The 15,284-nt window shown below is 37.4% G+C and overlaps 1 protein-coding gene across 1 annotated transcript in view; it reads left to right on the forward strand.

Moving 5' to 3' along the window:
• Positions 1 to 15,284, forward strand: part of RAB7A (RAB7A, member RAS oncogene family) — an 81,085-nt gene that overhangs the window by 9,378 nt on the left and 56,423 nt on the right. The gene's annotated exons all lie outside the window — the stretch shown is intronic.

Below are 15,284 nucleotides of genomic sequence, written 5' to 3' on the forward strand. Positions count from 1 at the left end.
TGTGTGTTTTGCCTCTGGTTCTTCTCGTTTTATGTTATATATTTCAGTTCTGAATCTTTGGTGTGTGGTTACCATTATGAATATGAAAAAGATACTTATATATATATACAATCCGTTTTCTTCTGTGTGTGCCTTATCTCTATTCCCCTTTGGGAATTTGGATCTTTGAATCCTCCCCTTTTCAGTCATTGTTATCTCAATTTGTCCTTATATGCTGAACTTTCCTTATTATCTTGCTATAATAATTCTCTTATTATTTAAGCTTATAATGCCCTGTTCTCAGTAAGGATTGCACTCCTCTGCTTTTATTTGCCTAATAGTCACTTTACTCCTAATTATGTAATTTTTTTTTTTCTGTTATTTTGTTTTAGGTGAGCTGAACCCTTTCAGTATTTGCAGGGTTTGTAGTGGAGATTTCCCGCAATTTTTGTATGTCTGGAAAGGTCTTTATTTCTCCTTCATATCTAAATGAATACTTTGCTGGATACATTTTCTTAGCTGGTAGTTCCTTTCATTTAATAGATTGAATATTTGATTCCACTCCTTTCTGGCTTGCAAGGTTTGCGCTGAGCAGTCCCGCGATAATCTAATGGGTTTTCCTTTATAGGTTACCGTCATCTTTTCCCTGGCTGCCGTTAGAATTCTTTATTCGTCATTGAGTTTTGATAATTTTAATACAGTTTGTCTTGGAGAACACCTTTTTTGGTTGAGATGATTGAGTGTTCTGTTGACTTCTTGAATTCTGAGCTCCAGCTCATTCTTTAGATTTGGGAAATTCTTGTCAACTATTTGTCTGAAAATACTCTCTAATCTGTGTTCCTTTTCCTCCTCTTTGATAATGCCTATTATTCATATGTTTTCTCTTCTGATTGTATCAGCTAGTTCTTGAGTTTCTCTTTTATTTTTTTCATTCTTTGGTTCTATCATCTTCATTTTGTTATATTTCTAGATTTCTGTCTTCGATATCACTGATCCTTTCTTCCATTTGGTCTGCTCTATTTCCCAAGCTTGCTCTTTCGTTTTCATCTCTTTCAGTGTGTTCTTCATCTCCACAAGTTCTATTTGATTCTTTTTGAGGGTTCCAATCTCCTTGCTGAAGAACTCATTCTGCTCATGTAATTGTTTTTTCAATTCTTGAAATTGTTGATGTGAATTGTTTTGGATCTCATTGAGTTTTTCAGAAGTACCATCCTGAATTCTCTGACATTTAAGTTGCATATGTCTATGTCGTTAAGCTTATTTTCTGGAGTTCTTTCTCTTTCTTTCTGAGATGCTTTATCAGTTTGGTTATTCATGGTGTTTAATGGACTATTTCTCTGCCTGGGCATTAATGAAAGTGTATTCTGGTTTTTTTTTTCCAGAAAGAAAATTTATTATATAAAGGTCTCTCTTTAGCCTGTTGCAAAGAAGGCGTTTTTCTTTTGGTTTCCAGTAGATGATGATGTCAAAGCCTCTGGGATCCCTGCTTTATATCAAGTCTTAATAATTCCCTTTTTAAAACAAAAAAAGATATTCAATCACGCTTACTACTCTCAGTTTCAGTCCCTGTCAGTGTTAGTGACAGTTTTGGAAGCATTTGCTGAGATTTCCTTGGGACTTCATGGTGTCGGTCTTTGAATTATATGGGAGGAGGGTCCTTCTGGGTTGAGGGATTTGAGGCTGGCACTCAGACTTGCATTTTGCACCCGTGGCCGGTCAAAATCGACTGTTGTTTCTCTGCCATCCCCACTTTTCTACCATCCCCATTTCTCTGCTTTCTGCCTTGATCTCTGGGTACTGCTGCAGTGTGGAGCTCACAGCTCTCCCAGGCAGGGCTGTTCAGGGAACCTACAGCACCTTCTCCACTCCCCCTCCTCCTGTAGGGAGCTCCAGCTGCGGGAGGCAGCTTCTTTGTTTCTCCCAGTCCACTGCCTGACAACTGGGGTTCTGATTTCTGATAGCTCTTATGCACAGATCCCATGCTCAGAACTGCTGGTGTGCAGTTTGCGTATTTTTTAACGAGTTTTTTATGTTCAGCTTATTGTTGTTTCAAGGGGAGAGATCAGGGGATGTTTCTCACTGTGTCATGTTTCTCCTGTCTCCTTTGCTGATGATTAAATCAGTCATTAGCGGGAAAGCTAGGAAAATACATAAGTAAAAAGAGAAAAAAATAGATTCCCTGCCTAGAGGAAGACCAAAGTGTTAACTGGTTATTTTCTTTCTGTGAATGTATACCTTAATACCTTCCTTTAATGAAATTGGATTTTTAAAATGGCGTGAGAATTTAACTGTGGAAGACCCTGGACACTCTTGGATGTTTTGATCTGTGAGACTGCTTCTAATAAATATTTAGTAATGAGAAGTGGCAATATCATGTCCTAGGGATCATGAGATTAGCCGTATTTTTCAAATGTTTAATTTCAATAGGTAAAGAACCCGATGCATCCAGTTACAGAATAAGGTTTATTCACTCTAGTGACACTGGATAAGTAAAGTGTTGCTCTTATTTTTAAGTAATTTGTCATTTCTATATTCTAGTAAGCTTTGAGTTTGAAGTAGAACATGCATACAGAAAAGTGCACAAATAAGTGAACTTGAAGGCTTTTCATAAACTCAGAAGTCCCCTTGTGCCTCCTTCAAGTCATTATCATCCTGTCCTTTCAGGGTAATGAGTCTGCTGATTTTTAATACTATAGTTTAATTTTTCCTGATTTGGAATGATACACTATGTACTCTTCTGTATCTGGTTCCTTTGACTCCATAGTGTTTGTGAGATTTCGTGTTGAATGTAGATGTAACTCCATTTTCGTTGCTTGGTAGTATTCCATTATGTGATATACCATAACATATTTACTTATTGGTCAGCATTTGGGTAGCATGTAGTTTATGGCTGTTACAAATAATGCTATATGAATTGTCTTGTGTCTATCTTCTGAATATGTGTACACATTTCCATTAGGTTAATAACAAAGAGCGGAAAGGCTGAGTGTTAAGGTATGTATTTGTATTTCTTTGCTAGAAGTGCTGTAACGAATACCACAGACTGGGTGGCTTAAACAGCAGAAATTTGTTTCTCATAATTCAGGAAGCTAGAAATGCAGAATCAAAGTATCGGCAGGGTTAGTTCTTTAGAAGCCTTCCTTTGCTCTTGATGACTCTTTGCTACCTCTGTTTTCACATGGTTTTCCTCTGTACCTGTCTGTGTTCTAATATCCTCTTCTTATATGGACATTAGTCATTTTGATTAGGGCCTACCCTTGTGACCTCATTTAACCTTCATCACTTCTTCAAAGGTCCTGTTTCCAAATACAGTCACATTCTGAGGTATTGGGGATTAGGACTTCAATATAGGCATTTAGGGGACAGAATTCAGCCCATAACAGTATCTATTACTACTTTGGTAATACTACTTTGGTAGTTACTGCCAAATTTTCCAAAGTGTTACTGCCAATTTTCCAAAGTGTTTGTACCAGTTTACACTGCCACCAGCGATATATGAGAATTCCACACATTCCACATCTTTGCTAACACTTATTGTTTCCTGTCTCTTAGGCAATTCTTGACGGAGTGGTGAAGTTGTTTCTGGGCCAATGTGTCATAATTTGAAACTACCTCTTGTAAATGCTTTTGAAATCCATTGAGTTTAGAAAAACAGAATGGCTTCAGTTTAGTGAGCAATTAGTCCTCCATAGTTGCCCTTGTGGATTAGTTTTTGCATTTATAACCTGGACCCATTCCCAATGGTAGAATTGGCTCAAAAAATCAAAAACTACATCTGTAAGTTGTAAACCTAGCCATAATAGACAGTGCTTTTATTCAATCAAACTCTTATTTGGTCTGACACATGAGTCCTTAAAGTACGTATTCCCTCATACACATGCTAGAAGTAGTTCTCTTTTACATGTTCTGAGTGACCATTTATATATTAGTTGGTGTTTGACAGACAGCTTTCTGGTTGAGTGATCTTGAGCTTTTGTATATCCATTCTATCCACTGTAGAACTTATTGGTTGAAATATTACATGACTTTGCCCCTTCCCCACTCTAAGCTCCTTGAGGGCAGGAGTGAATCATTTTTCTAGGGTGGATCTTGAAATATTACTGAGTCAACTTAAAAGATATCTTCCAGTTCTAACTTTGTACAATAAGTTACTATTTGTAGCATGTCAGTTATGTGTCTGGACCGGTGATATGTATATCTTCTCTGAGTTGTAAACTATGTGTTCTGTGTTCATTTGACAAATATTTATTGTCTGCTATAAGAAAACATTGCTGTGGAGAGTATGAAATAAAGAGCACGGGAGGTTTAGGAATAATTGAAAACAAGGCAGATAAGAGTCATAAAAATAGCTTAAAGAAAATATTAGAGGTGTTCAGTGGCTGGGTTAGGTGGCTGCTAAGTGGATTTTTGGATAAATTGATACGGAAAGGAGACTTGGCAAAGTCATTACAGTTAGTTTCTGTACATTTTATTGTTCAGATTTATTTATGTGTTCTTTTTTTTAAAGAAGGATGCTTTGACTATTGTTTCTTTTGTAATGTAAATTTCTAGATAATGGATTTTCAAGCAAATGAATTGAGGTGTGGGAAGTGGTAAGGGGATGAAGGGACTGCATTATCTACAATTTAGGAATGACTATGTATGGAGACCAGATTGGAGAGGAGAAGATAAGCACTTCAATGCCATGTTGAAGGGTTTATGTTTAAAAGTATTAAGCTATTGAAAGTAGTTCTCTGTAACTGTTTTACTAGCTATCTGTTTTCCAGTCTGTCATACCACAAAGAAGGGGAGGGGTGAGGCACCATCATCCTGGCCTCTTATTAAAAGACTCCTAGTTCTTCATTTGGAATTTGCCTTTCGAAAGCTTGAGAACAGTGGGAGCATCTTACTCAAGAATTGGTTGAGCTGGGCTGCAGACCTCTTAACCAGAATTGCTTTCCAAGGAACTCACTTCTTTGTGAAATTGGCCTAGTTATTTTCCACCCCACATGAATGTGATACCTGGAACAAAGTATCTGTGTGCGTGTGTAAACAATCCCTTACATTTTATAGAGCTCAATTGTTACCTTGTTTAAGTTTCACTTTAAAGTTGAAACTAAGTAGAATTTGAGTTGTCACCATCTTTTTTTTTTTCAGATGAGAAAATGGCCTGAAAGGACACGCTCACTATCATGGAGTAGTGGCTGGGACTTACACTCAGTATTCCCATTTGGCAGATTTCTTTAACCCTAATAGTGGTGACAAGAAGAATAGTATCTTTTCTGTACATTTTATTGTTCAGATTTATTTGTGTTCTTTTTTTTTTAAAAGAAGGATGCTTTGACTATTCTGTTTCTTTTGTAATGTAAATTTCTAGATAATGGATTTTCAAGCATTATCAAACTGAATAGGCTGAGTTATTCTGCACAGATGTTATGCTTAAACTTTCAAAGATGTGCTTCTGTAGTGCCTGCAGTACAGTTTAAAAGTGTAGGAGCTGGTTTGGGGGATGGGATGAAAGAAGAGAGCAAATGGGTGAAAACAACATAGCTTTATTTTTATTTTCTGCTCATGCAGCATGTTCGGTATGGGTTTTCCAGGGGCCCTGCATCATTTTTATTCCAGCTGAAGGAGCAGCCACAGTGTGGAATATTGCTGATTCTCTTGGCAAAGTGAAAAATAACTGTTGGAGGGTCTTGCTCCTGCAGTTAAATGTTCCAGCCCAGAAATGACATATCTCTTCAGCTTACCACTCACTGGCCAGAGTATGGTTCTACCATGGACTTGGAAAGCAGAGTTGAAAATATTTGGGGGAAATGGTACTAGTTTTATACTGGCTTGCTTTAATAGGTAATAACTGCTGAGGGGAAGAATGCTTCATTTGTAAATTCTTGTTTTAGTTGGCTGGTAATTTACATGCTAAAAAGATAGGCTGCCCATCATCATTGCTTATAAATCACTGTCCTAAGAAATCTATTTCTTTTAAATGATGAGTGTGATAACCTCAATTTATGAGCCTTGACATATCCTTTGTGTGAAGTTTGTGTGAAAGAAATGGTTGAGTCTGAGCCCTCCTTGCCTTCCGCATTTTCAGCCTTTTTACTGATTCCTCATTCCCCTCCTCCTGCCTTCCTTATTATAAAGCTCTACCAAATGATGTTAAAGTACTCCTTAGGTCTTATTCCTTCCATGTGTTAAAAAACAAAAATTAGCTGAATAAATTTTAAAGATCTTATTGACTTCATTCAACAGTTTCATGAATCAGGAAGTATCCTATCTAGCAGACAGAAAAGAGCTCAGAAGAGCTGTACAAAATGAAAAACTTTTTTAGGGAGATGGGGCGGGATAAGAAAGTTAACTAGCAAAGAGTGGATTGTTTGTAGCAAGGTCATCTTCCTTTAGGGGATGGCAAGGGTTTATCAAGCACTTTCTCACTAGTGCTGACCAAATAATTCCAGAATGACTAGTTTAAGATTCCATTCTTGAGAGCTTGAGGGAGAGATGGTAGTGGCTGAAACTAATTGAGGCAAGTATTAAGTCTCAGTTTTGTGACATGGGCTCAGTAGAGTGACTGAATTTGGGACCTGTTGTCTTTCTTTTTAACATCTATTCACAGAGCTCTATGTTTTTCCATTGCCCTTGGTTGTGTCCCTCCACAAACTATCCCTAACTTGTCTTTCTCTCTTTGTCCTTCTTTTGATATACATATTGCCCCTAGTTGCTTTACTTACCTTTTCCATAGCACACTTTGTTCCCTGTTCTCTTCAGCTTGGTTTCTGCCATCTTGGCTGATTCAGGTATCACCAGCTCCATTTTAAAGCTCTTCCTGTTACTTCAGCACATACAATGCCCAGCATTCATTGAATCTCTGTGACCTGAAGTTTATATATGTCTCTTACACACATTTTATTTATGTGTCTTACCTACCCTAAGAGGGTCCTTGGGGTAAATCCTAGAGTGATTTATCTGTTCTTCCCCCAAAATTAATCATTTGAAAGAAAGAAGTAAAAATATATTCCCCAAGTGTCTTTTGATAGATACATATACACATACATCTGTTGTGCTCCCTGGCTGGGGAGGTGGGGGGGGGAGGGCGGGGAGAAGAAAGAAATACCTGTAAATTCCTCATTGTTTGAAATCAGTGGACTTCTGGCCAAGATGGTGGAGTAGGTAAACACTGTACTTGCTTCATCCCATGACCACATCAAAATTACAACTAAATTATGGAACAACAGTCCTTGAGAACCACCTAAAGAGTAGCTCTACAGAACTATAACGAAGCATATACAGAAGAAGCTACATTGAGATTGGTAGGAGGGGCAGAGACATGAAATAGGCTGGCCCCATACCTACTTGTTAAGAATCAGGAGGTATCACTCAGCTGCAGATATCCACTTTGAGGAGTGGGAGTTCCCAGCCCCACACCAGTCTCCCTAGCCCAGGAAGAGGAGTACCCACAACACGTAGCTGTTAAAATCAGCAGAGATTTTGTCAGGGTGAGACAGAGGGCTGCTGTGGGCCCAGGTGTCCTCTTAAAGGGCCTGCACACAGACTCATTCGCTCACAAACAGTGGCTTGAAGCTCCAGTGAAGAGAAAGCACCAGGGACATATAAGGAGGAACCAAATCATCTGGCTTCAGGGTGACGCAAGGGCTGGAGGTCTGGGACTAGTGGTAGGTGCCATTGTTCCTTTGTTGCGCTCTCATCCCATATAGCCAGCTGTCTAAAGTGAGTAGAACAAAGAATAGAGATCAGAGCGGAAGTAAAAGAAGAGTTAAAAAAGCAATACAAGAGGTCAATGACACCAAGAGCTGGTTCTTTGAACAGAGAAACAAAATTGGTAAACCTTTAATCAGATTTATCAAGGAAAAAAGAGTACCCAAATAAGTAAAATCAGAAATGAAAGAGAAGTGACAACTGACACTGCAGAAATACAAAGGATTATAAGAACTACTGACAGTGATATTCCAAAATATTGGACAACCTGGAAAAAATGGATAAATTTCCAGAAACATATAATCTTCCAAGACTGAATCAAGAAAAAACATAATCTGAACAGAAAGATTGCTAACAAAATCGAATAAGATATCAAAAAACTCCCAGATGGCTTCACAGGTGAATTTTACCAAACATTTCAAAGAAGAATTAGCACCTATTCTTCTCAAATTATTCCAGAAGATTCAAGAGGAAGGAAAGCTCCCAAGCTCATTTTATGAGGCCAGCATTAACATGATTCTAAAACCAGACAAAGGTATAACAAAAAAAGAAAATTGTAGGTAACATCTCTGGTGAATATAGATGTAAAAATCCTCAACAAAATATCAGCAAACCGAATTTGGCAATAAATTAAAAAGATCATACACCATGATAAAGTGGGATTTGTTCCCAGGATGCAAAGTTGGTTCATTATCCACGAATCAATTAACGAGATATACCACATAAACAGAATGAAGGATAAAAATCATATGACCATATCGATAGATGCAGAAAAAGCGAGAAGAGACGGCACATAGCTCAACATAATAAAGGCTGTATATGACAGACCCACAGCTAACATACTCAGTGGGGAAACCCTAAAACTATTTTCTTTAAGATCGGGAGCAAGGCAAAGATGTCCACTTTTATTCAACATAGTAGTGGAAGCCCCAGACACAGCAATCACAAAAAATAAGAGGCATCCAAATTGAAAGGAAGAAGTAAAATGGCCATTATTTGCAGATGCTATGATATATACTGAGAGAACCATAAAGATTACACCAAAAAAACAACTGATAAATGAATTTAGTGAGGCAGCAGGATACAAAGTTAATATTTAGAAATTGGCTTCATTTTTATATACCAATAAGAGCTATCAGTAAGAGAAGTTAAGAAGACAATTTCATTTACAGTTGCATCAAAAAGAATAAAATATCTAGGAGTAAATTTAACAACAGAGGTAAAAGACCTATACTCAAAAAACTATTAAGACATTGAAGAAAGAAGTTGAAGATAAAAGTAAATGGACGCATATACTGTGTTCATGGATAGAAAGAAGTAACATTAAAATATCCATACTGCCCAAAGCACTCTATAGACTCAATGCAATTTCTATCAAAATACGAATAACATTTTCCACAGAAGTTGAATAAATAAGCCTAAAATTTATGAGTCAGAAAAGACTCCAAGTAGCCATCACAATCTTGAGAAGGAAGAACAGAGTTGGAGGTATCACAATATCTGATATCAAACTATACCACAAGGCTACAGTAATCAAAACAGCATGGTATTGCTATAAAAACAGACACATAGCTCAAGGTAACAGAATAGAGAACCCAGAGATAAACCCATGCCTATATGGTCAGTTAATCTGTGACAAAGAAGGCAAGAATATATGAGGTAAAGACAGTCTCTTCAATAATTGGTGTTGGGAAAACTGGACAGATACACACAAAAGAGTGAAACCAAACCACCTTACACCACATACAAGGATAAACTCAAAATACATTGAATACTTGAGACCCATAACCATAAAACTTCTAGAACAAAACATAAAACTTCTAGAACAATATCTCTGATATTGTTCGTAGTGATATATTTTTCTTTTGGATCTGTCTCCTCAGGCTAGAAACAGAAGAAAAAATAAATTAGACTACATCAAACTAAAAAAAGTTTTTGTACAGCAAAGGAAGCCATCAACAAAATGGAAAGACGACCTATTGAATGAGAGAAAATATTTACCAATGATGTATTCAATAAGGGGTTAATATCCGGACTATACAAAGAATTCAAAAAAAAAAAAAATCTATTTAGAAATGAGCTGAGGACCTGACTAGAAATTTCTCCAGAGAGGCCATACAATTGGCCAACAGACCTATGAAAAGATGGTCATGTCACTCGTCACCAGAGAAATGCAAATTAAGACCACAATGAGTTACTACCTCACACCTGTCAGAATGACTGTCATCAAAAACATAAACAAGTGTTGCTGAGAATGTGGAGAGAAGAGAACACCTGTGCATTGCTGGTATTGCAAATTGGTGCAGCCCCTATGGAAAACAGGATAGAGGCTCCTCAAAAAAATTAAAAATAAAACTACCATATGACCTAGCAATTCCAATTCTGTGTATCCAAAGAAACCCAGAACACTAAACCAAAAAGATATGTGCACCTCAGTGTTCATTGCAGCATTATTTACTATAGCCAGGCTGTGGAAGCAACTTAAGTATCTGTCAATAGATGAGTGGATAAAGAAGAGGTGCTATTATATACAATGGAATATTACTTGGCCATAAAAAATGAATGTAATCTTACCATTTGTGACAATGTGGATGGACTTAGAGGGTATCAAACTAAGTGAAATAAGTCAGAGAAAGCCAAATTCCATATGGTCTCACATGCGCAATTAAAGAAGAGCAAACAAAACAGACTCATAGATGGAAAGAACAAACTGATGGTTGCCAGATGGGGAAGAGGAGACTTGAGGAGCTAGGTGAAACAGGTGAAGGGATTAAGAAGTACAAATTGGCAGTTACAAAATAGTTATGGGGATGTAAAAGACATTATAGGGAATGTAGTCAATAACGTAATAACTATAATGTCAGCTTGGTACTAGACTTTTTAGGGGGATCACCTTGTAAACTATATCAATGTCCAATCACTGCTGTGTGTCTGAAACTAATACAATATTGAATGTCAACTGTAAGTGAAAAATAAAAAATCTAAAAAATAGAAATAAAAATTTTTTAAAGAAAGAGAAAAAAAAATCAGTGGACAGAAGCTATAGATTTATAGTGGCTTCCTTAAGCAGAGCCACAGTATGGCTCTGAAGTAAGTTACTGAATGAGTTCGCACTTCTGAAAAATTCAAGTAGTGGATCAATTATCATAAAGATCCTTCTTGCAGGTATTGACTTATTTGGCTCTTGGTCATACTTCAGTATCCTAACTGGCAATATGCCACCATCTGAAATTTAAAGGACCCTTTTGGCCATTTCAGAAACTCTCACCTATATAGAACTTTTCTCATTCACTTGTTTATGAGAGGCAAAGGTTACCTCACTGCTAGGTAGTTAGATTTTTCCTAAATTGGACTTGTTTCTAATTTACTGAAGCAACATAGAAGTCTTATAGTGAATAGTTCTCTCATCTTTCTAGACGATTTATTAGCTATACTTCCAAACCCACATTTTTATATTTAAATGAGATCATACAGGACATTATCTTCTGTAACTTGTTTTTTATTGTGTATACTAGACACCTTTCCTTGTCAGTACATGCTGTTTTTAATAACTTTGTAATATTTATCATATTTAACCATCCTCTAAATGAACAATTTAGTTATTCCAACTTTCCTCTTTAACCAATTATTTAATGTTTATCTTTGTTCACACTTATCTTTTTCTTAAGATATAGTGGTTATACATATTTAAAATTTGGTATTCATTATCATACTTCCTCCTGGAAGGTTGTATACTTAACATTTGTAGTTTAGGAATTTTATATAGTTACCAACTGTCATTTTTCTTTAATGGTTACCAGTTTATCTAGTGGGAAAAATTTAAATGTTGCCTCATTGTTTACCATTTCCATTTCTTTAATAAATTAAGCTTTTAAAAATTGTGTGTGTGTGTGTGTGTGTGTGTGTGTATGTATGTATGTATGTATGTATGTTATTTAGTACATTGGTTTTTGTTCTCTAAAGCCCAAGTAAGGTGGGGTTTGTTTGTTTTTTAACCTGAACTTTTATATAGCAAGAATATTGACCCTTTTTCATGTTGCAAAGATTCCTGGCTTATTTCTCTTGACTTGGATTGGTTGATGTTTTTGTAGCATAGAAACTATTCTGTTGTCCTATCTGTGAATTTTTGTTTTCTGGGCTTCATATTACACTTAGACCTTCCCCATCCCTAGGACAGAAAAGTTTTTTCTAGTACTTAGCACACTTGAAATTCTTCTGCCTGATGTAATGTCAGAATCTTTTTACAAATGCATAGTTGTCCCAGTATTTCATTGTATTGTCATCCTTTCCCCACTGACTAGAAATTTATCAGGCACTAATTTCCCACCTACGTGTCCTTTTAAAACTCTTTTCTTTTTCTGTGAGACAGTACCACTGTCTTATTTGCTTCTGCTTCACAATACATTTTGATAAGCTAGGCAGTTTTCTCACTGAACTTTGTTGAAGTTAGGCTCAAATGCATGTTTGCCTTTGATGAAATTTGTGCTCTTTGTACCCCTTGTCCTGGTCCCTTAATCATTTTTTCTGGCTGACTCATTCATCAAGAAACTTAGAGGAAGTCTTCTCTAAGGTGCCTTGGCAGATGGAAGAAGCTTTATCCCCCCACACACACACTCACACGCACACACAGATTCCCCTTCCCCCCGCCTCCTCCAGATCTGGGCCAAATACTGTATAATTGCTTATTCAGTCAGTAGGTTTTATTGAGCATCTACCATTGCACCAACTTCGTGTGAGGGAGTAGCAGTACAAACAACAAACCTGATTTCTGATTACTCCCCCTCTAGGAGCCTTGGGTTTAGTGGGGCAGTAGTAACATATCTTTTAATCCCCCTCTTGCTTTGTGTAATCCCTTAAAAAAGACTTTGGAAGGCAAGTATTAGTTTTTAAATTATGTTCACGAAATTTTAAGCATCTCTGGTTTTGCCACCTTTGGCCTTTTCATGTAGTAGATGGATTTTTAATGTTAACTGTTCTTGTCTAACTTTGACAAATTAGATTTGTCACTCCTGGTGGAGGGTTTTTAATAGATTCCATAGGAATGTCCCAGGCTAAGCTTGCATTAAAAATATTTCTTTTTAGATAACCATCCGAATGGGAAAATATATTTGCTAGCAACACCTCCGATAAGGGCCTAATACCCAAAATATACAAAGAACTTGTACAACTCAATAACAACAAAAAAGCAACTGATCCAGTCAAAAAATAGGCAGAAGACCTGAACAGACCCTTCTCCCTAGAGGACATACAAATGGTCAACAAATATTTGAAAAGATGCTCAACATCGCTAGCTATTAGGGAAATGCAGATCAAAACCACAATGAGATACCATCTCACACCTGTTAGAATGGCTATTATCAACAAGACAAGCAATAACAAACGTTGGAGAGGATGTGGAGAAAAAGGAACCCTCATACACTGCTGATGGGACTGCAAATTGGTACAGCCACTATGGAAAACAGGATGGAGGTTCCTCAAAGAACTAAGAATTGATCTACCACATGATCCCGCAATCCCTCGACTGGGTATTTACCCCAAAGACTTGAAAACCCATACCCGAAAAGATATTTGCACACCGACGTTCATAGCAGCATTATTCACAGTGGCCAGGGCATGGAAGCAACCAAAGTGTCCTACAACAGACAATTGGATAAAGAAGCCGTGGTACATATATACCATGGAATATTACTCAGCCATGAGAAGAGATGAAATACTGCCATTTGCGACAACATGGATGGACCTCGAGATAATCGTGCTAAGCGAAATAAGCCAGACAGGAAAAGTTGAAAATCACATGATATCACTTATATGTGGGATGTAAAGCTAAAGCAACAAATGAACAGGACAAACAGAGACTCATGGACATGGACTATAGACTAGTTACTAGAGGACTATAGACTAGTAGTTACTAGTGGGGTGAGGGAGAAGGGGGGAGGTAGATGGGGTAGAGGGTCAAATATAGGGGATAGTGGGTGAGTGAAGTGGGTAAAGGGGATCAAATATGGTAGCTGAAGGAAATGACTTTGGGTGGTGAACACGCAATAGAATATGCAGATGTCAAATGATAATGTACATAAGACAATTATATAGTTGTATTAACCAATGCTACCCCAATAAACTTAATTTAAAAAAATATATTTCTTTTTATTAATTAATTGTAACAGATAAAGAGTAGACCATTGGGCCATTCTTTATATTCAGGGCTTATGAAGGGAGGTTAGCAGTCTGAATTGGGAAAAATTATTGCCCTTTAGACAGGAAAAAGAATATACTAGATCAGCCAATTTTTTTTCTCTCGCATGTCTGTAAAAAGGTGTAGCTAATCCTTTCTGCATGTTGTTATATAAAATCCTGTCTACACATGACCAGCTGCCCCTGCCAAATGGCAGTCTTCTGTGGCTTGCTATTCTATAAGCCCAAAAAGTCATCTGGAGTTATACAGCACCACAATCTGTGTGAAGGGTGGAATCTTGTATTCAGATTCCATTAGCCCAGTGGAGAGATGAGGCAGTATTAAAAATATTCCACTTGGGAGTTGGGCGAGGTGCTAACGGGGATGAGGAGGCGCTTATGTTGGCCAGCCCTATAATGTACCCACTCCCTGGGCAGATGGTATACACGCTTAATGAATCACTTCACCTTCGGTGGTTCACAGGCCCAAATCAAACAATGTATATCAAAGGCAGAGTAGCTAGTTGGTTTTTCTGCTTCCCACTGCTATGGTAGAGAACACCAAGTTCTGCCTCTGATGATAGAAGGAAAGTAGAAGCGTAGTCAGTCAGACATGCAGGCTCCCAAGGATTGCAGTGTGCCGGGTCCTATTCTGGGGTAATGCCAAAGAAGTCAGATAGTTCCTGTCCTGGAGGTATTTTTCTGTGTCTGTTTGACACTTGAAGAGCCACCTACAAAAGGGAGATGGTGTAGTATGAAAAAAGATTTGATAGTGGGCTTCTGGATAGGTATTCATTTTTGTGTGTGTGAGCAGGTAATCATATATTTGATAAATACAATAGTGCAAAAGGAAGCCTTGAAAACAAGTCGTTGTCTCACCTCAGTCTCTCCCGCCTAGAGATAATAGTGATCCCTATAAACTTGCTTGGTTTTGATCTATGAAAATGACATTTCATAGGATTCAAACAAATAAACACAAATGAGAGTATAATTTGTTCTGTACCCTATTTTAAAAAATCTACATTTTAGAATGTTCACTAGTAATGTAAGTCTGCTTGTATATATTTTGAATTAGTGGCAGTTTTACCCCCAGTAGGGTTTTCCTGGCTGAGAGAGATGCATCAAGAGAGGGAGAAGAGTGGATCTTTCAAATACGTTACCTTCCAAATATGTTAATGTGGCAGAACTTAAAAGCAGGCTGTCTAGATTCCTGTCAGTGAATGATTTGAGTTAGTGGTAGGCCTTGCAAATGAGGGGGAAGATTTGGGACTTAATACGGTAAGAAAGCTAGCATGGTATGTAATACCACCTAGGTGATTAAGTGCGGCGGCCTTTGCATTTTTCAGGTATGTTATTATTCAAGCACCCAGGAAGGAAATACTGTTATGTGGCTAAAAGCAAACAATTTTGTGGTGCTCTCATTTTCACATTAACCACAT

The sequence above is a fragment of the Pteropus alecto genome, unplaced genomic scaffold (assembly GCF_000325575.1).
Source record: "Pteropus alecto unplaced genomic scaffold, ASM32557v1 scaffold191, whole genome shotgun sequence".
Taxonomy (NCBI): Eukaryota; Metazoa; Chordata; class Mammalia; order Chiroptera; family Pteropodidae; genus Pteropus; species Pteropus alecto.